Here is a 21,930-nt window from a genome sequence, read left to right on the forward strand (position 1 = left end):
GAGCTTAGCACGGACAGATAAAGACCAATAAATGGAATTTATTGGATGTAAAAGTAACATCTGGTTGACAATGCATATAATCAAAACCCCAACACAATGGGTTCTTATTATGGGGTCCCAATGTCTCTTATTTTCTCTTATATTTGTATATATTTCTCTTGTTTGCTATTTATTACTGCTGTCTACTATTTATATTTTATTCTAGCACAGCTGGTGTCGAGCACCCACAATTTGTTGTACGTGTACAACGACAATAAAGGGCTATTCTATTCTATTCTACTTATGCCAGTGTGCCATGTGACACACTCACATTATTGGGTACACTTGTTCGGCTGCTTGTTAATGCAAAAATCTAGTCAGCCAATCACACCGCAGCAAGTCAGTGCATTCAGGCATGTAAACACAGTCAAGATGATCTGCTGAAGTTCACATCGACCATCAGAATGAAGAAGAAGAGTGATTTAAGTGACTTTGAGTATTTCAGAGACTGCTGATGTACTGGGTCTTCTCCCACACAGCTATCTCTGGTGTTTACAGAGAATAGCAGTTCTCTAGGTGAAAATGCCCTGTTGATGTAAGAGGAGAATAGATTTGAGCTGATAGAAAGGCAACAGGAACTTAAATAACCACTTGTTGCAACCAAGGTATGCAGAAGAGCATCTCTGAAAGCACAACCTGTCAGACCTTGAAGGAGATGTGCTACAGCAGCAGAAGACCGGGTGTTATTCCTGTCCCCCATGAACAGAAAGTGAAGCTGCTGTTCACTCGGCATCACCTGCTGTCAGGTCGTCTAATTTCTTGGCATACTTTGGGCCCATTAGTACCAGCTGAGCATCATTTAAACACCACAGCCTGCCTGAGCATTGTTGCTGACCATGTCCAAACCTTTGTGACCACAGTGTACTCATCTTCTGATCGCTGATTCCAGCAGGAATCGTGTCACAAGGCTCAAATCATCTCACCAGATCACAGTTCAGTGGACCACCTTTGGAAATTGGTGAAGTGGGAGATTCACATCATGGATGTGCAGCTGACACATCTGCAGTAACTGTGAGATGCTATCGTGTCAACATGGCTCAAACTCTCTGAGCACTTATTTGAATCTGTGCCATAAAGAATTAAGGCAGCTCTGAAGGAACCTGCGTGACAGTAGTAGCTCATCCAGTTTGGCTCATTTACCTATAATTATTTCCAAATAATTTTTAGTAGAAGAGCATTCTGATTCTTCCAAGCAGCACCCTCACCTAAGCCACGCTGAAGTATTTTTTAGCAGTAGCCTGCTGTGTGCTAAATATTAGAAAGTATGACTTCACAGTTCACGTGTCACAGACATGAGCCTCACCTAAGCTTCTCTCTCTTTGTTCCCTGCTGCAAGATTTCTTTTTGATGCGATGACAAAACAGCAGCTGGGTGTGAGTTTGACATCACTTTTACACCAACAAAAAGCAATTTTAACCTCACTGCTTGTCTACCATTTAGACACCTAATCACCGGGAAACTGCTCAGTGGGTCGGCCCAGGGACTTTACAAATTCTGACAAATAAATAAAAGGAACAACAAATCACCTGAGAGATGACGTGAGGAACCAGTCGCTCTGCATAACAATGAAAAATTAGGCTGTTTGTTGACTGTAAAAAGGCAACTCCCCTACAGCAACTCGTACCGTCGATCAAGCGAGCGAGCAGAGGTGCCGCAACCAGAACAGAACAATGTTACTCCTACAGCGTAATTTAGAAGGAAAGTCAGACTAAAGAGCTTTCGCTACATGTCGTCCTACCTAATCAGCATTGAAGGGCCACACTTGAAGGTGAAGTGAAAAGCTGGCCGTCATCTCAAGAGGGGAGGCACAATTACTATTAGAAATTCATATGGCTGCGCTCTGAGGGTGTCTCACCTGCACGGAGCAGGTCAATCGCTGTGTGTGAGTGAGTGTGAATGTTAAATTGTTGGTTTCAAAGTTGATGAAACTTGGATCTAAAGCTGACGTTCGTCAGACCACCAGTCGTCGATAAGCACGGTGGAAGGGGGCTGCACTGAAATGCATTCAAACATAACGTGGCAGCACGTCTCATCTGTTCAATCTGGTTTCTAATAAAGTGTCAGAACTGTTAGGTGATGCGTCAGTTCTACCTTCAGGCGGGACTGTTGTATTTACCTGAAATATTAACACAGTAAGATGCTGTGAGGACCTGCGTGCCAGGCAAACTAACTGGAAGCATGGAAATAGAAAAAAAAATACTGAACAGGATACACGTGGAAGAATCCAGATTTCAGCTGTGAACTGGCGACTGAGCGAGGAGCATCTTTTCAGGGTTTTTTTTATCATTATACACGAAGGAAAAACCCCAAAAATGCATGGGTGGATGAGGAATTTCTGTACCGTGTAGCTGCTTTGCACTTCTGCCTCTCCCTCTCTCTGGCTCTGGGTAAACAATAAACACCAGGCTGCTCAGCACCTGTAATCCTTCGACGACTCAATCAACATTTGTAAAGCTGGTCACATGGGGCTCGCGTCCAAAACTGACTCAGCCGGCTGTCTCTGAGCTCCAGCATCAACATCTCGGTGCCCGTACAGTCATGGCAGTTCACTGCTGCCACTCCGTTCACGGTTCACCGATCAAACCAAGGGCCACGCTTCCCGCCTGACAAGAGAGCCAGTGCTCAGATCCAGTAATCCTCTCTGCCCAACCCGCCCTCCGGAAAAACACGCAGCATCACAGCGGCGCAACAACAACGCACACCCCTCCAAGGCCTTGCTGCTTATGCACTCCGAGCTACATCTGTCTACAAAGCTGCCTCCTTCATCCAGTGTCAGTGAAGCTCCCTCAGGATTTGGCGCCTGCGCCTGGATCTTTGCCTGTTTTTCTTTCTTTTTCTTTTTTGTCTGCCACGCCTTAACCCCTCTCCTGCTCGCTGTCATCATAACAGAAAATCAGAGTGTTGAAATGGAAAACGAAGTTTTGATTGAAATACTGTGGGCAGGAATTTGGACACCGCGGAGCCTGAACAGCATATGTTAATAAGTGAGCAGAATACAGCCGGTACATTGTTGAAGCTGTTGTGTTTTGCGAGGGAGGGACACGCCAGCTGTCACACCTCCTCCAAGTCACGCTTCGGCAAAGACGTGCATCATAATCAGATAGTTACATCAGACTCCTGTGAGCCGGCGAGCGCAAATTAGTTCAAAGATTTGGGAGCGTAAACTGGCCTCACCCGTTGCTAAAAACCAATCCGGCCAAGAATCTAATCCGCGATGCCACCAGGAGACAAATCCTAGAGCTGCTCCGTTGGCAGGAGCTGGACGCAGTGACAGAACAAAGAATTTTGCACATATTCTGTTTCAAAACTGTCGAGGAAGACACGAACGCACTTTCCCCTGATCTAACGGTGCGCTCTGTTGCTAATGAAAGCCATGCAAATTCTCCTTTAAAGGCTGATTTTACTTGCACCCTTTGTCACCGTGCCTCTCAGACACCTCGTTCCATTGTCTTTTTGCGCCCCTCCAACTTTTAAATATGCCTTTCATCAGTCGAACTCCTGAGCAGCTGCCAGGAGCACGAGCTCAGCAATAAAATCGGCTCCAGTTTCCTCCACTCTGTTGCTTTATGCAGACACTATTGTCTAGACCTGTTTTCCCTCGTGAAGCAGCACAACTCCTCGTTTTGATGGGCTTATTGAAGCCAGTGCCTCGTTATCCCTTATCTCAACACCGAGCTCCCTCACAAAGCACCACGAGAAAGAACAAGTGACAAAAACACAAAAAAACCACACACATGCAATTTGTCCTTTTTTTTCCTTTTGCACTATAAATGTTTTTTTTCTTCTGTTTCTTGTGATTGCTCACTCTTACTGAAAATAACAAACATGGCCACAGAAAGTGACTTATCCTTTAAAACAGGAGATAAGTGCATATAACCGGCCTTTTGTTAAGCAATGTGCATGAGTAGAATTGAAGATCTATTTAAACTGCATGAAAAATGTGCCGTGTTTTATTATCAGACCATTTTTTTTAAAACTATACGGAAAAATAAATTTAGTTTGACCCGATCAAACCATGAAGGAAATCCTTCATATTTCACAAAGCAGCCATTAAGCCATTATTTCCACATCCTCTCGTAGTTTACATAACCTGAAATTATCATGAACGAGGGCAGTTTCTAAGAAGGTTAAATAAGGGTTGAGTTAATCGCAACTGCCAGATATCAGCAGTCACAGTGGTGGCAGCGTTTCAGATGTTACAGTACATGTGAAAGTTCATTAAGTTGATTAAAGTAGTAAAAGCTGTGAAATGTGAGAAAAACAAGGCAATATGATAATCAGTTTAAGTCAATTTTCAGTCAGAAATGCCACCCATTTGCAGCCTCTGAAACAGAAAGAATCTGCATTTGCATGGCTGTTAAATGTCATTTTAAATTGCAGGTCGTTTATATTTGTGTGTTTTTTATAGAGGTGTCACCTTACACTCCGCTGAGCTGCTGCGATAGAGATTTTATTCACCATTTTCTGATTGCCTGGCTTATCAAAGATTTAATTTGAGGTGAAGTTATAAGCGATGCCCATGGACACATACGCACAGCCCCAATTACTTAAATCACTGGCCTACCTTGAACATTGCCAGCCCGGATCTCCTCTCTACTCTTCAGAACTGGCATGATGGAGTGATCTGGGATTCGACTCCTCCTCTCATAGCCTCGGATGAAGGGATGGTGGACAGACGAAGGCACGCGCAGAGGGCTGAAAAGTGAGGTCTAGCAGGCTGAGGGATGAGCAGAGTTGTGCTTGATGGGTGGAGAGGGGTGACGCTTGGGCTGTTATCAGTGTGAGGGGGTAGTGGTGGTGGTGGTGGTGGGGGGAGCAGTAAGGTTTAAAAAACCAAGAACAAAAAGTCTAATCTGCAAAGAACCAGATCCAAACTGGCTGAAAAATGCTTTTCACTGAGAGTTTTAGAGGAATTTAAAAACGGATCATCAACTCAAAATGTCAGCACTCGTATGGGGAAGAAAAGCCGAATGACGGCGAACGGAGAGTGTCGAACGGGCGGACTTTCATTCGTCTTTTTCCATCTGATTGTCTTTCCTCTTCCTCCAAAGCTGGTGATGCAGGTCTCCTTCCACAAGTCTGCAAGTGTGTGAATACTGTTGCCGTGGAGATGAGGAGATGAGCAGCAGTGTGTGTATATGTGCGCGTACTCTTCGTCTTTTTCTTCTTCTCCTGCTTCCCTCTATTCCTTCTTCTGTCGCTCTGTGCCTTTGCTTAATTTAGCCAGTCATGATCCTCGGCTTGCCGGCCCGCTCCTCGTCTGAAAGAGACAAGGAAAGAGTCAGATGGCCGAGTAAGGCTGCGGATGAAGTGTTGTTGGTGAAGGCTGAAAGCCACTGTGTACACAAGTCAATTGCCTCTGAGGTCAAGGCTTAACTCAGTCAAGTCGCTGTGTCTACATGCCCCTTTCACTACAATCTGAATGTGCTGAATGTTGTTACATTGTTGTTGTTTTTTATTCACAGGAGATACTTTTGGTAGTTTTTTTTCTTCTCAGGCCTTTATAAGGTCTGCCTGTACTCAATAAACACGCTGGCTTTATGGCTCGTTATTAAATTAATTAATCAATGCAACATGTTGATTTCTTTAGGTACGATTTTTTGGAAAGATACGCTCAAAAAATTAACTTTCTTCCACCAGAATATATACCAACACAGAGCACGCTAGGAGATTATATATCCACATCCTGGTTATCATCTGTTACTGTTTCAGATTGCAATTGTTTATTTTTGATCATTTCAGAATTGCAGCCCTCACGTGCACTGTTGTCTACTTAACTGATTTACTTAAAGGTTTAAATGTGGAGTGTTTTACCTCTAGCAGCAATGGATTTGGAGCTAAGTCGCTAATTTTTCACATGTCACATGATGCACATTACACCTGTGGGGATAGGCATGAAGAAGACGGCTTAAAAAGGGTGTAGAAAATGCTGAATTTAAAATATTCAAAAACAGGAGTTGGCCAGTAGAGTGTGACCGAAATCCTCAAAACTCTAATATTTTATAGCTATAGATATTTATTCCACTACGTGCTCAGGTCAGCGCACAAAACAATTGGCTGTTGTAAAGAATTCAATGGGCTTCTGGGGGTTTAATGGGGTGGGAGCAGGAAAGTACTTTTGGCTTTAAGCTTAGGGTCCCTTAAAAAGTCTCTGGTGTGATGCCCTCCATGGTTAAAAGTGTCATTATTGATTTTTGATCAATTTATTGTTTTTCAAATGTGCAGAATCCTTAAATCTACTTTGTTTCTATCCTCTAAGTTCAGTATGCCTGTTGAATTGTTTTGAAAAATAGACCTCAGACATGCAGTATGAAAAATGTTTAAAACTTTTTATGTTGACTGTCACGTCTATTTTATTCATAGCACATTTAAACAACAGAAGCTGACCTAAAGTGCTTTAGAGACAGGGACATTTACATTCAAGGTATCCAAAAAAAAAACCAAAAAACAACCCCATTTTCAAAATACATGAAAATCTGAAAGGTGTGTTTTTAATTGTGATGTAATTTGGCACATGAACAGCTGATCAGAGGAATCATCCAGCCTGCTTCAGGAAATAAATAAATCCAAACTTTCCTACTCTCAATGATCTAAACCAGTCATAGAGCAGGGATAAAAAGCCTGCAGCTCACCCCTACTTTGTCTTTCCCATGAGTCTGAAGACATACGTCTGCAAACATTACTGAAAGATGATATCCTTTCAGGGATGACAGCTTAATTTCTCAACATCATCAGGGTCATTTAAGTTAAAAAAAAGTGTAATCTGATTGTTTGGGCTCTCTCCTCATGCCATGCAGCTCTCTGTCTCTCTCTCTGTATTACCTCCCTGTCGTTTGCATCAACGGTGAAAATAAAATTAGGGCTAAAGTTTTTTTTGAACCAGTGAGCTCTGTCTTTCTGCTTGTCCTGTCCTCCATTCAGTAAACAGCGACATTGTCCTGCAGATTATAAGCTTCAGATATTGCATGCCTTTACCTTTATCTATTTTGTTGATTTTGCTATTGTTTCTATGCATAAAAATATAAAAATTAAAAATAAAAAGCAGGATTGGCTTTGAGGTATCTAGGACAATGCTCTTTGGGCAAACTACTAGAGGCGTAACTTATTCTGCAAGTGGACTAAGAGTAGTGGCACAGAGGGGCCAAACTTTGAAAGAAAGGCCAAAGTGGCAGAGATACAATCAAGAACAAAATCAGGGAGAGAGACACAGAAGGTGGAGATTAAAGAGTCGAAGTGACAGGCTTTGTATTGAGGTTCAGCTAAATTTGGGCGCAGCATTGTGACTCAGGTTGTGGATTTTAATTCGACCCTAAATCATCGTCAGCTGATCTTTTGGACTCCTACGTGGTGTCTTAAAGGGGAGAAGAAGGTACAAGTAAAAAACAAGTGGACATCATCATCAGACAGCAGGTTGAAAAACACAGTGTATATGCAGGACTTCTAACTGGTGCAGCAGAAGTTGGATGCAGCCATGCAGATGCATTATTTAGCTTTCCGTGCTTGCTTTTTAAAACAGCAGGAACGGATAAAGCCTAGGCTGTTAGAGACATGAAACATTTATGGGAGGAAATTAACAGCACCTGTCGTTGGACATTATAGGACACTGTGCATTATTCTACGAAAGAACAAGCAGAGCAACTTATTATTATTTACACACTACAGGAACATTTTCCTTAATAAGTACAAATAACTGTGAAAGTAAGTTATTTTTTACAAGGAAGTGCTTAAGAAGTGTTAGAAATCATAGTTAAATGTTCACTGTGAGTTTTTTTTTATACAGAACTACGTAAACTTAATGTTGGCATTAATTGTACATTCATATATTAAATGAATGTTACATTTGGTTTGTAAGCTGAATTAAATGGTTTTTCCTCATTCTGGGTCGGACATTGCATAAATTTTTTTTATAAGATTCACCGGCCACCACTGACAAACTTCAAAAAACTGATTACGTTTTAACTGACTGCAATTCAAAACTGTAAAATGTTTTTTGTGTACCGTGTAAAAACCCCACTAAGGACCAGAGTTGTTGCAGCTGATCAGTTTCGTGCTCTGTAATGGCTCGGTCACATTAGATGACCACCAGCTTGTGACCTGGAAAAATCAGCGGTTCCCTGTTGCAACCAAAGGCAAGGTCACCCAAACATCGAGCACGCATCATCTGGGCGACCACTTTAGATTGAAAGGTGACTGCGGAGGCAACCTGTCTCCAAAGATTCGCAGCCCACCACAGTTTGCGGAGGAATTTTTAAATTTCTGTTTCATCTCTCTGAGGTTAGAGCTCAACTCTGAATGTAAGTAGTTAATGTGCATTACTGTGCATGCAGATAGCTGCACATTTGGGATTCATCACAGTCAACTGATCACAAACATGTTGCACATAATTCCCAATTTGACCTCACTGATTCACAAACTAATAGCAGATTAACTCCGTCTTGATGCATCGAGGACAGTAACTGGTCCCCATCTATGCATAACCATTACAAAGGCAAGAAACCTGCAAGTTCATGGTCACGGTCTCCAATCACTAAGTTCCCTTGTGGTGGTATAAAATGATATAATGATTCATCAGTATTAAAAATACCTAAGCTGTAGCCTGACTAATGTATGCTCTATCTAGTTTTTCCTCCTTTAACAGATCTTTACTGGCACACGCTCACAAGATAGGATATGCCTATTTCTGGCATCACGTGCGTATTTATTGCATCTTGAAGTAGATGCAGGATATGTAGGTACACAGAGTTTAGCCCTTAGGAAAACTGTCAGAGGATATGTGCATGTGTAGAATTTTAATCCTGTCTGGCAGTGAAATGAATTATTCATTCAACAAATTTTATTTACAAAAATCCATCTTTCTCTCTGACTCCTAATTATCTCTGACTCTCATAGTGGCATTAATATGATTCTGATGGCTTGACTCCTAGAACAATGCGGTATATCCTTACATAAACCTTTTGCATTAAACAACTGGACAAGGCTTATTTGTTTATTCATTTAGTATCCTCGCTATGAACCAACAGCTACTCAAAATATTGAATTATGCAATCCCAGAAAGCCATTTTATGGATGTAAATGTGAATGCTTTTATGGTTATGTATACATAACTCAATATTATTCAAAATGAACAGCCTCTAACTGATTACTTGTTTTATGGCATGTGAAATTAGTTTTTTTAAATGGTTATTTTGTGTTTTTCATGTATACGGTAAAGATCTCTACGATATTAAGACAGCATTAACGGACCAAAGTATTGAACCACACATCTGAATTCAGGTGTTTTCAGCCCTGTTGCCACTGATGTTTACATCAAGCACCTGGCCAGCCTGCCTGTACAAACATATGTGAAAGAAGTGGCCATTTTAAAAGAGCTCTCTGAGGTTGAGCGTGGTACTGTGATAGCATGGAAACTTTGGAACGAGTCAGTTTGTAAAATTTCAGCCCTCCTAGATATCCCACGATCAGCTGTTAGATATATTGTTGCAAAGGTGAAGCCTTTAGGACTTAGACCATGCCAGGTTACAGAGCAGGATCGCTGAGTGCGTAAAAGTCGCCAACACTCATTAACATCAGCACAAAAACTGTGCGCTGGGAGCTTCATGGCTTTGGCTTCTATGACCAAGTAGCTGGTGTAATGTGTGGCCCAGTACTTTGGTCTATAAAGAGAAAGTCCAACATCATGTATAAAGACTGCCTAAAAATCCAGAAAGCCACCACGAGACTCATGTTCTATTTTACAGCTGCTTATGAGAAATGCCTAGAAACTGTTTTCATACTGACACGAAACAGATTAAATTAATAGGAGATAATTAAAAGGTAATAAGTGTGACTCTTATTACTTAGTTATTCTGTTATCCTGTAGTTATTCTTACCTACAGACTCAGTTCACGTTTGCTCTCTTTTGTCTAATGGTGCATTTTAATCATTTTTAGGATATTTATTCTGTTTTTAGTTTTTAACAGCTAACTGGCATCAAGAATATAAACACATTACTTGAGTACTGGCAAACTCTCACTTTGTATTGATTTTAAAATCTCACTGATCATACATCTTTCATCTGAAGCACATTAAGGGCTTATTAACCTGTTACGTGGGGCAGGGCGATCTGCTGGTTATCCCAAAGTTTCTGCTAGTAGACAAAGGTCAGCAGGTGTTTGCTGTCAGAGCTCCCAAACTGTGGCACAGTCTGACCTTTGAGATCAGAAAGGGAACTTCTTTACTGTCTTTTAAATCTCTTTTTAAAACATTTTTATGGAAAAGCTTTCATGGATGTTTAAAAGGTAGCAATGTGCTTTTATTTTTCATTATTTGCCTTTCTTTTTTTTCCTAGCATTTTTTTAGAGCTTATAAATTTCTTCATGTGAAGCAATTCTTAACTTAGTTAAATATTAGTATTATTTACCTAACTATTTTAATTTGAAATGGGACTTTATAGCCTAATTCCCAGCATACAGTCTTTTGCATCGCCTTTAGTGTGCACTGTACTCAATAAAGTCCTGCTGAAGAGTCAATTAGAGCAAAGTTGGTGTATGAGTGATATTAGGTCTGTGATTTATTCACTGTCAATGATCTGTCGCAGACCCACTGGGGAGGAAACAAGAAGAAGAAATGTAACACAGGAGGAGGATGACATCAGTTTGGCACTGGCTAACACACCTCCAGCAGCTCAGGCGCACAATAAGGAATGAGAGAATAGACATGAACAGATGTAAATCCATGCACCCGCACGCTGCACTGGACTAACTGAGTGAGTCACCTGATATGAGCTTCATTCTGCGCGTTAGAAATAGTGCGTGAGTGAGGGATATTTTGTGCTCTGAAATGCAGCTGAACGTGTGAGAGTGTGAAATTCTTGGAGATGTAATCTCAATTTTATACAAATTTATAGATTTTTTTTTTTTTAAGTGGATAAACAACCAATTAGTCACAGAGCGACGACGAAAGGTGAAACTGTGCAAGCAACTCTGGTGGAAAATACAAAAACAGCCATCACCTGCAGATGAAACTTCATGCAGAATACATTTCCACCAGCTTCATGCAGACTTCCAAATGTACACAAACGCATGCACACTCTTGCTCCGTCAGCTGTGCTCTTGCACACGTATTCAGGGTACACACCTTCTTTTCATGCATGTGCATACGCTCACTTGCAAAGAAGTGAGTGCTTTATTAATTCACTACTCACCTAATTAACTCTTTTCTGTAACACATAATTTATAGACTGTAGTGGAGATGTTTTACAGAGGAGCAGAGTTGAGACACTAAAGCAAAGACAGAGCAAAACGAGCGGTCCTTCATATTCCTTCATGACGACATCCCACTCTCAGAACAATGAAGAAAGAGGGATTCATTAAGCCTCTTTATCAGTCCATAAGAAGGGGGTGGGCGGTGAGACTAAAGTAGCTGGTGTGGGCCTATGCTAGTAGGCAAAATTTTTCACCTTACGGCTGAGTGCACAGGCAATTTTCAGTTAAATGTCCATGTGTATATGGGCTAATTGAGAATAGGCTAGCAGCGGTAACGCTTTAAAGCAGCTCTCCCAAAAAAGGTGTGGCGGTGAGAAGTAGAGACGTAGCATCAAACAAAACACAGAGGGAAAGGAGAAAAATGTGACAGAGGAAAAGAGGAAGGTAGTGATGAAATGGCGCGTGAAGTTCTACCTATTTTTATCTGTCTATCAGTCTGTCTCTATCTAAAAACCTGCTGTCTATTACACCTTAAATCCACAGCGAGGAATTACCCGCTCAATCCACTGATCAACATCCAGCTAATGGTAACCGGTCTCTGTTGGCCGAAAGGGAGTGAGAATGACAAAAAATGAATAAAAGAAAATGGAGAGATTTGGGTGAAAGAAGGAGGAAAAACTGAAAACATGCTGAAGAGGGAAGGTTGTGTGTCTGTGTGCGTCGGTGTGTATTGGTGTGTGTGTGTGTGTGTGTGGGATGGGAAGGGGCAGGGAGGCAGTTAAAGTACTAATGGCTGCTGATGGACTGGCAGAATCAAAATAAGCACAAAATCAAGCATGAAATGGGATACACTATTAATGACTTGAGATGGCCATTAGCGCCAAACTTTGAATGCAGCTCAGCAGATCATGTGAAAAGAATTCCTTTTAGGACAAATATCCCAAACTTTGCCAAAATTCGGCTGTCAAAGTCAATAAAATTACACCGGTGAGACTGCAAACTCATTTTTTTCCATTTCAAATGCGTTACAAAACAAATAAATATATATAAAGATTTTTTTTATTAAATCGTAACATGTGTACAGATAAAAAAAAAAGATCTCTCAAAGACAACAATTAAAAATGGGCGCACTTGGCCATGATGATGAGGACAGATGAGGAGAAGGATGCGAGACCAGACCGATATCGACTCACTGAACGCTCATCCTTTAGGCATAGTTTAGTGTGCGAGTGCATGTGTGTGTTAATGTGTGTTTTATGTATACGTAAAGCACACACAAATACACACAGACAGACAGATAGACAGACACTAAACAATATTGAACCTACCTAGAGTAACAATTAAGAATCCCGCAAGAGTGTGATGCAAAAGAAATGGGTGTGGAGGGGACCAAAAGAGAAGGAAAAGGGGGGGAAAAATAGTCATTCATGAGGAGTTTTTTAGTTGTCTTTGAAAAAAAAATCATCCAAGATCATTAATCATCAGACTTTAGACACAGAAAGAGGCGTAGGATGGGGTATGATGACCTGATGAGCAGCATTTTGATGTGAAATGCAAAGGAGGGACTGACAGGAATGATATGGTTTGGTGAAAAGAGAAGAAGGAAGAGTGAAGAGGGAGAAAGAAAGGGCAAAAAAATTGGAAAAACAAAACTCCCTTCTTTCTCCTCTATCTCACTCATAGATATAAGAAATTGTACACCAGGTAGATGGAGAAATAGATGAGGAGGCAAATGACGGAGAGAGAGACTATATGAAAAGATGAAGCACCTCCCAGCACTGCGATGAGGAATAAGAAAAATATAAAACGAAAGAAAAAATTGAATACTCCAAAGCCTTCCGTTTTTGCTCTGTTTAGTGAGGCGAGGAGGGGGCTTTCAGTTATATCCCCCCCTCTCTCTCTCTCTCTGCAACTGGTCAGTCTTCTTTTATCTTCTGTCCTCCTCAAAGCAAGACGCTACCTTCCCTTCGGATGAGCGGTAACCCTTTGCCAACACAGCTGTTGGACATGGCACTCAGGCTGGCTGCATGGTTGGGTGCTGCTACGCAGAGATACAGAGTGTGGAGCCGAAACACACCTCTGGCTGGCGTAGAGCGGCGAGCGCAACTCAAACTGCGCTCGCTCTCCTCCCCCTCCTTCCAAGAGAGCGAGAGAGAGCAGGAAAGAGAGAGAGCGCTGTGGAGGTGGGTCTCTCTGTAGGATTGTGAATTAGAGATATGCTACAGTGAAGCCAGGCTGCTGCAACAATTGTCAAGAAAATTGTTTCCAATGCAGAAAGCAATGGCTCCCTCTGTTGTTGCTCTGTTTTAATTGGAGTTTAGACTCGGCAGCGTCTGAGGGAGACAGCAGAAGGGGCTTAAAGAACAGTGCCACACTGCGAAACGATACCCCATTACAAGTAAAACACCTGCATTTCAAAGTACACTAGGACTGCTAATGATGCTTTTTACAAAAAAGTACAAATCTAAAGTTCTGAAAAGCCGAAAGTCACAACTTAAAGCTCTATTTTGGCACTAAGACTAGTTGACTGTTATTTAAAATATAAAATAATTAAAAATAGCAAGCATATATTCTGTTAAGTACTTATTAAACTCTTTACTCTTGTAAAAGTAAAAATGTGCAAGCTCTGAAATGTACTCAAAGTAAGAAAGTAAAAGTAACACTTTGGAGGATGTTTCTACTAGCTATTTCTGTGCAAAGATAACTGCTGTATTAATGTAAAAATATTAGTAAATTGGAATAAAGACTTTGTTTCAGTCTAAATTTCAATAATAAAAAATTTACTCAGCTAGAGCATGAGCAGAGAAAAAGAAGGAAATTTTGAATGTGTATAAAGTCAAGAGTTAAAGTGGGATGGGGGGGGCTGAAATTAGTTTTAAGGGCTCAGTGTGGGGAAAAGAAGCACAACTCACAATAATTTCTAATGACAGCTCCGGTTGATTTTCTTAATGTTCAGACTGTGATAAGCTGACCTCTTGCTCTTTACAGATTTATACACCTGAATCAATCAGATGTCAGCAGATGTTTCATCAGTTGTCCTGGCTGATTTCCGTCCTCTGCACTAATACTAACTAGACAGCCACTGTGCACCAGTCCCACACTTGTTCTTTACTTTAAATCCATCACAGTACAGCAATCTAACCTGTTAATCCTGCACTAACCTGCAGAGGATTTCCATGCTTTTCATGATTTCCATCCTTAAATAACACAGTTAGTCAACCTCAGCTTGTTTAGCAGTTTCACAGTATGAAAACAGATAATTTCACATGTACAGACCAAAATATCTGATTTAAAAAAACATGAAGACTCACATGTAAACTTTAAATTTCCAGTTTATCAAATCCCACTGAGCAGTCCTTACTTTTAAATCTAACCTCTCGTCTTCCTCTCCCGTCCTGTCTTATCTTTCACCAGCTCTGAGTGAAGTTGGCTCTTTCTTTTCTCTCCCTGTGAAATACAGCAGCTGCACGTTTAGCTAGCAACAAACTGCAGACAGTTTGTGTGTTTGTTGATGTTTGTTGAGCTGAAAAAAACGTAGCATTTGAAATTGCCTGCCACTTTAAAAATGTCGCTCCAAACAACTCTGACAGGCAAAAAAAAAACAAAAAAAAAACTTGCTCCCTTCATGCTCGCTACTTTTTATAGGGCTAGCTACATGCTGAAGTACCGCCACCAAAACTTATGGATACCTGCAGTTCTTGTGATCGTGGTGTTGTGAAAATAAAAGAAAAAACACTTTTACCCTGACTGTGGCACACGATTGTGCCTCTTTGACCTCTGTTTATGCAACATCCTCTGGTGATTAATACACAAGAACAGGACTGACTTTCATGTGTTACTGTTCAGGCTCAACTCGGTTTGATGTTTGAAGGCCTGCATAGACGTTAAACAATAACTCCCTTGGTTAGACCAAAAGTGTCCAACCTGTTTTCAAAATGTAAGAAGTGGAAAGTACATGTTTTTTTTAAGTAGTAGTGAGTAAAGTAGTGATTTTAGTAGTGTAGTGAGTTTCACTTATCTTGGCCTTCCTCTTTGAGATGTAATATGGTATAATTACCCCATATCATGTGCTTCAGCTTCTGCTTGAAGTGTTATCTCAGTTGACATCTCCATCAGTGATTGATAAATTCCCTCAAGAATCCATGTTTTCAAATTTCATTTCATATATTCAAGTTTCAATCCATATATTCAGACTTTGATTGTAATATATATATAATATTTTCCATAATATGTATATATATTCTCTTCTCGCTTCTGTGGGCACTCTTTATCCTTCAAGCTCGTGTCCTCTACCAGAGGCCTGGGAGCTTGAGGGTCCTGCTGGTCCTCCTGGTCTGGACAGAGATCTCATATGTTGTTCCAGGGATCTGCTGGAGTCACTTGCCTAACTTGGGGGTCATTGCACCGAGTGCTCCGATTACCACTGAGACCAATATAACCTTCACCCTCCACATCTTCTCGAGCTCTCCTCTGAGCCCTTGGTACTTCTCCAGCTTCTCGTGTTCCTTCTTCCTGATGTTGCTATCACTACATCTATCACTACAGCCATCTTCCTCTGCTTGTTCACCACTACCATGTCCGGCTGGTTAGCCATCACCATTTGTACACTGTTAAATAAAAGGCACTTACACAGAAAGAGCATAGAAAAAAATGCTTGTATGAATGGGTGAATGAGGAAAGTTGTATAAAAAGGGCTTTGAGTGCTCAGTTAAAGTAGAAAAGCACTATATACTATACTATATACTATATAATAAGAACCAGTTCATTTACCATTTGTCAATTTAATTGACATTGTATAAGATAAAGGTCTAATCATCTCTTACTTTACTCAGATTGCACAGAGTGTATATTTGTTAATAATTTGAATTATTTTGGATAAGGATAAGTGTAAGATAATGGGTAATTTCAGTTTTTACTTTATAATTTTGTTTAGCGTAATATTTACAGTTAAACTGTATTTTCTTTCCTTATTTAATTCTTACGTACTGTTCCTTTAATACATGATAACTGGGCACGGGGGGAGCGTTCACGACGGAGAGTGTGGAGTAACGGGGCTCTAACTAGCTGTGGAGTCAAACAGTTTTCTTACCGTGTTTGCAGTGTAACTGAACATTCAAACGGATTACTGTGTTTCAAGACTGTGGAAATAAATGTTTGCCTGTTTGTTTTTCAACCACAAGCGGACTTTGTGGATTATGTTCAACTGCACAAGGACACGCTGCGACGTCCCCCGACTACCAGCTAGTGCTTCCGCGGTAATATTCGTAAGAAAACTGACTCCTCGCGGCCGCAGTCTTTGGATTGGAAATTTAACTGCAACACTTAATGATTTGGAGTTACTCCAGGGGTTTGAGGTTGAGCGATCTTTCAAGCCAGCACATTTTGGAGGCACTTCATTTGCTCAGCTTCATCATTTCTGTGATGCTAGTGAGGAGGCTTATGGTACTGTAACCTATCTAGTACAGAAAAGCTGGAATGGTCAAGTCCATTGTTCCTTTGTTATGGGGAAGGCAAGAGTTGCACCACTCAAACACACCACCATTCCACGTCTGGAATTAACAGCAGCAACTATGGCAGGACGAATGGACAGGATGTTAAGGAAAGAGCTACAAATACAGCTCGCAGAGTCGGTGTTTTGGACTGATAGTACAGCGGTGCTAAAGTACATAAACAACGAGACAACAAGGTTCCGCACCTTTGTCGCCAACCGAGTCTCTCAAATCCTAAAAGTGTCCGTGGTTTCTCAATGGCGACATATCAACTCACATCTCAATCCGGCTGATTGTGTCTCAAGAGGACAGGACGTAGGCCTTTTCCTACAGAACCATGTCTGGATTTCTGGACCGGACTTTCTCACGGCACCAAACAACAGTTGGCCAAAGAATCTTGATCATCTAGAAGCTCTTAACCCAGCAGACCCGGAGACATCGTTTTGCTCGTGGACGAAACTGCACCAAGAAACTCTTGGCTCATTGGTAGAGTCACTCAAGCCATGCCAGATGAACATGGACTTGTTCGCAGGGTTCGTGTGAAGACCAAGACCAGTGAACTGGATAGACCGATCACTAAGGTCTGTCTGCTCCTAGAAGCAGTATGAGTCAGTGGTAAAGACTGCACTCCAACGGTATGTCATGTACTGGTGACCTCTGACATCAGAAGAAAGAAGAAATTATGTTGTAAGGACTGAATGCCTATGCTGTTGAACTTGATCATTGTGCCAAATTGTTAATAATTGTTTATAAGTTCATAGAACAATTAGGGGCCGGGAATGTATAAGATAAAGGTCTAATCATCTCTTACTTTACTCAGATTGCACAGAGTGTATATTTGTTAATAATTTGAATTATTTTGGATAAGGATAAGTGTAAGATAATGGGTAATTTCAGTTTTTACTTTATAATTTTGTTTAGCGTAATATTTACAGTTAAACTGTATTTTCTTTCCTTATTTAATTTTTACGTACTGTTCCTTTAATACATGATAACTGGGCACGGGGGGAGCGTTCACGACGGCGAGTGTGGAGTAACGGGGCTCTAACTAGCTGTGGAGTCAAACAGTTTTCTTACCGTGTTTGCAGTGTAACTGAACATTCAAACGGATTACTGTGTTTCAAGACTGTGGAAATAAATGTTTGCCTGTTTGTTTTTCAACTACAAGCGGACTTTGTGGATTATGTTCAACTGCACAAGGACACGCGTACGGCCCGACTACCAGCTAGTGCTTCCGCGGTAATAGACATAAAGTAACAGCTCACTGGATATTCTCTGTTAACACTATGACCAGTGATGGGAATAACGGCGTTACTAACGGCGTTACTATTTTCAGTAACGAGTAATCTAACTAATTACTATTCCTATCGTTACAACGCCGGTATAGTTACTAAGAAGAAAATGCGGTCCGTTACTATTTTTCAACAAACAGACGGTTGAAGCTGTGTTCAGCTTACCGCATCTTATATCAGTTGCACGGAAGTAGCTGACTAGTAAGTAATCCGGACGCTACAGCTTTAAGCAGCTGCGTGCGCTCCCGCGGACGGTAATCACGATCACTGTCTAGCACAACACCTGGAGCTAAGGGGGCAAAACAATCGCATGAGTGCTGCTGTTTGACCGAGGAAGAATAAAGTAGTCGTGGTAAGCCAATCACATGACCACTTAAAGACGAAGCAACAAGGTGATATATACCAGTTTTAAAATTGTGTTGATAGGCCACGTAAAACCAGAGTCATGATAAACAATATATACGCGGCGTTTTTTCCTCAATAGTTTCGTCACGTTTACTGTCTAAGGACAGCGCTAGCGAGCACTCTCTGCTTATGACCAAAAAAACCCCAAAAAACCCCAAAAAACGGGAAGTTTTAGGAGTGACGGTGAGAGAGAGAGAGAGAGAGTAAGACAGCAGAAAAAGAGGGAGAGCGAATTTTGAAATGTGAGAGATTTGTGACGTTTAGCGTGTTTGGGGTGTGTAGTTAATGTGTTGTCTTGTGTAGTTAGTGTGTAGTGTTGTGGATAGTTTTGTGTTGTGTGTCAGAACAATGAGGCGACTGCTGTCTCCAGGTAGAAAAAGGAGTGATACACCTGCTGCTGTCAGACCTGCAGGTATCAGGCTGTGATGTTCTTCTTTATAGTGGACAGAAATTATTTTTTTGGAGTGGCACAAATAATTTGTGTGGCATCTTATTGAATGCAGAACAGCCGATTGTTCTGTAAATAGTTTGAAATGGTTGTTTAAAAAATCAAGGTAAAAGGTAAATGGATGCAAATAACTTTGTTGTTTGCAAAACTTGTGCATAGGATTTTAAAATTGACAATTTATATTTGCATTTAAAGTTATGAAATATGTTTCATTAAACATGTTTGTGGTTGTTATGGTAAAAAATATAACTTTTTCTACGCTGATTTTATGTTTTTTGTCTGATTTTAGATCAATTGTGTTAATACAGTATGTCAAAATGAAAACATGACTGTAAATTCAGACACATGAGGTTGTGCTGAAAAGGATGATACCAAACAAGACAAATAAATAGTTTTTAAAGGTAAAATGTGGAGGGAAAATCAAAAGTAGTAAAAAATGGCCAATTATACCCTGGACCCCAGAGGGTTAAACGTTTTTTTTAAAGTAACGCAATAGTTACTTTTCAAGTAATTAATTACTTTTCGAATATTGTAACTCAGTTACTAACTCAGTTACTTTTTTGAAGAAGTAACTAGTAACTATAATTAATTACTTTTTCAAAGTAACTTGCCCAACACTGACTATGACAATAGAGATTAAACAATAGAGATGATTTCTGAAATACTCAGACCAAGCTGTCTGCCACCAGCAACCATTCCACAATCAAAGTTACCTAAATTACCTTTCCTACTTATTCTAATGCTCGGTTTGAACTTCAGCAGGCCGTCTTGACCCTGTCTACATGCTTAAACCACTAAGTTGCTGTCATCTGATTGCATTAAGCAGTCGAACGGGTGTACCTAATGAAGTGAAAGGTAAGTGTATATTTGACAGTGTGTTCTGTGTTCCTGTGCTTATACATTCACCCCCATAAAAGCTCAGTAAAGGCCCAAATAAAATGTTATTGGAAAATTCTTTGGCTTACACACAGTAGGCTGCAGCTTTTTTTTTTTAAATTCTTTCAATTCTTTTTTCGTCTACTGTATTTGATGTGTGTTTACTTTTTATATTACAGCTTAATTATTTACATAAAAATATCCCACACAATCAGCCTGTGAAATAGAATTTACACATATCAGTATATAAAGAAGTTAAATTTTGCTTGAAGTCTTTATATACGTTCAGCTTATTGTACTAAATATAAGTGGTAGAACTGGGAATTTTGAGTATTAGTTACGTATATGTTAGGATTTTAATACTATTGCAGTGTGAAACTAAGTTTTTGTGAAAATATAACTAAATATAACTTACATAGGTTTGTTGTTATGACTTTTTCTTAAATTCATTTACCAAAATACTCTTTCCACCGCTGACTTGTGTTAATTCAATAGACAAACAGGTATGAATCTGTACCTTCTCCTTGGTGCAGAAAGTGTGTTATTTACAGTTTCATTCAGTGGGAAATATTATGTGAGAGACCTCTAGTGGTAGTTTGTATAGGTGTATGTATTATTCGCCTGACAACACAGAAAATGGAGCTTTCTAACATGTGGTTTTAATTCAAAACAAGCATTTTTTTTTTAACTTTATTTTATTTTTTTATTTTTTGTGCCTGAACCAAATATGTAATAAAATTGAACGGAAAGGCATCTCGCTCATGTGGCGTGTTGCCACAGAAACCTGCCAGCTTGTGAATGAAGCTGCCAACAGGTAACATTTATGGGAATGTGTGCTTGAAAAAGGGTATCCAACAACTCCTGTAGTTCATTTTAATGCATTAGAGTTCCTAGAGAAATCAAAGAGCATGATTCTGACGTTGCCTCCTCACTTGTCCATGTGGGTGTGGGTCAAAGACTGTATTTAAATGATGGATGAAGCCACACTGATATCGCCCATTTGTGTTGTGCTAAACATTTTGAATCCTTAACATTAGTGCCAACAAGTTCATTTTTTCTTCCATAGCCAGGCTCAGTAGCCCGACATTGAACCATCAGAGCCCCCACTCTTGATTGCCATACAACAAACATTGTACTCAACCCCTACAGCACCTCCTTCAGGAGGTGGGCCCACGTCATCTCTTTGGTCTCCATCGGCCCAGCCACCAGGCATGTTCCCTCAACCTCTCTCCCCAGGCTTTCTTCCAGGGTGCAACCCTGGTAACGATATCCCAGGCAGGGTGGAAGGGTCCCTTGATATCTTCTCTCTCAGAGGGATTAACAGTTCCAGGAATGTCCTAGTGTGACCCCTTGGGGCAGATAAAGAAAAGAAATTCTTGGATTGGCTGTAATTCACTGCAGGCTTTATTATTTGTCAAATAATTAGGTAAAAACTCCAGTTCGGTCGAGTTTGGGGAGGCCTAACAGATGGCAGTCAGGCTATAGCTATGTCAACTTTCTGGGAATTCTGCAAAGAGAAACTCCTCCACAGAGATGTGAAAGACTTATTGGCAGTTATTGCAAAATCTTGATTTCAGTTCTTGTTGCTGAATGTGGCACAACTAGTTATTATGTTTAGGGGGCTTTTTTTTTTATCACATAAGACCAGGTAGGTTTGCATAACTTTTTTCCTTTGATAAATGAAGTAATAATTTAAAAATTGTATCTTGAATTTACTTAAGTTATCTTTGTGTAATATTTAAATATGAAACATGTAAGTGTGACAAATATCCAAAAAAGAAAAAAAGAAAGAAAGACTTTTCCACACCACTGTATGTAGCATGACTAATAGTGCAATAAACTGGACAACCAAATTGTTCCTTCATGGTACAATGACCAGTTGGAGTAATTTGTTTTTAATAAAACCAGTGAGTCCTTCTCTTCTTTCACTGACTTGCAGTTTTTCTTCTGTCTGTCTAAAGCATCTGAAACTTCATAATGGCAGTGACAGGATCCACAATATTTTCCATGTATCTGTCAGACATAAAATTCCACTAAAGAAATCTTTTAGCATTGTGTCGTGCATTAAAATGGGAGATTAGACCACCAGTCTCTTGATTTTCCTTCTCTCTTTTGCGTGTTCTTCTCATCTGTTGTTGGTGTGGACTGTGTGGATTTGCTATTTAGCTGTAGCATATTTAAATAAAATACACAATATA

The 21,930-nt window shown here is 40.3% G+C and overlaps 1 long non-coding RNA gene across 1 annotated transcript; it reads left to right on the forward strand.

The window, feature by feature from the left end:
* The first annotated feature begins 18,306 nt into the window (after positions 1 to 18,306).
* On the forward strand, positions 18,307 to 21,528 carry LOC120440479. Its single transcript, XR_005613279.1, has 3 exons — positions 18,307 to 18,355; positions 19,616 to 19,711; positions 20,799 to 21,528. It is a non-coding gene; the product is annotated as an uncharacterized LOC120440479 (long non-coding RNA).
* Positions 21,529 to 21,930: the final 402 nt, after the last annotated feature.

Source organism: Oreochromis aureus, linkage group 6 (genome assembly GCF_013358895.1).
Source record: "Oreochromis aureus strain Israel breed Guangdong linkage group 6, ZZ_aureus, whole genome shotgun sequence".
In the NCBI taxonomy this organism is placed as follows: Eukaryota; Metazoa; Chordata; class Actinopteri; order Cichliformes; family Cichlidae; genus Oreochromis; species Oreochromis aureus.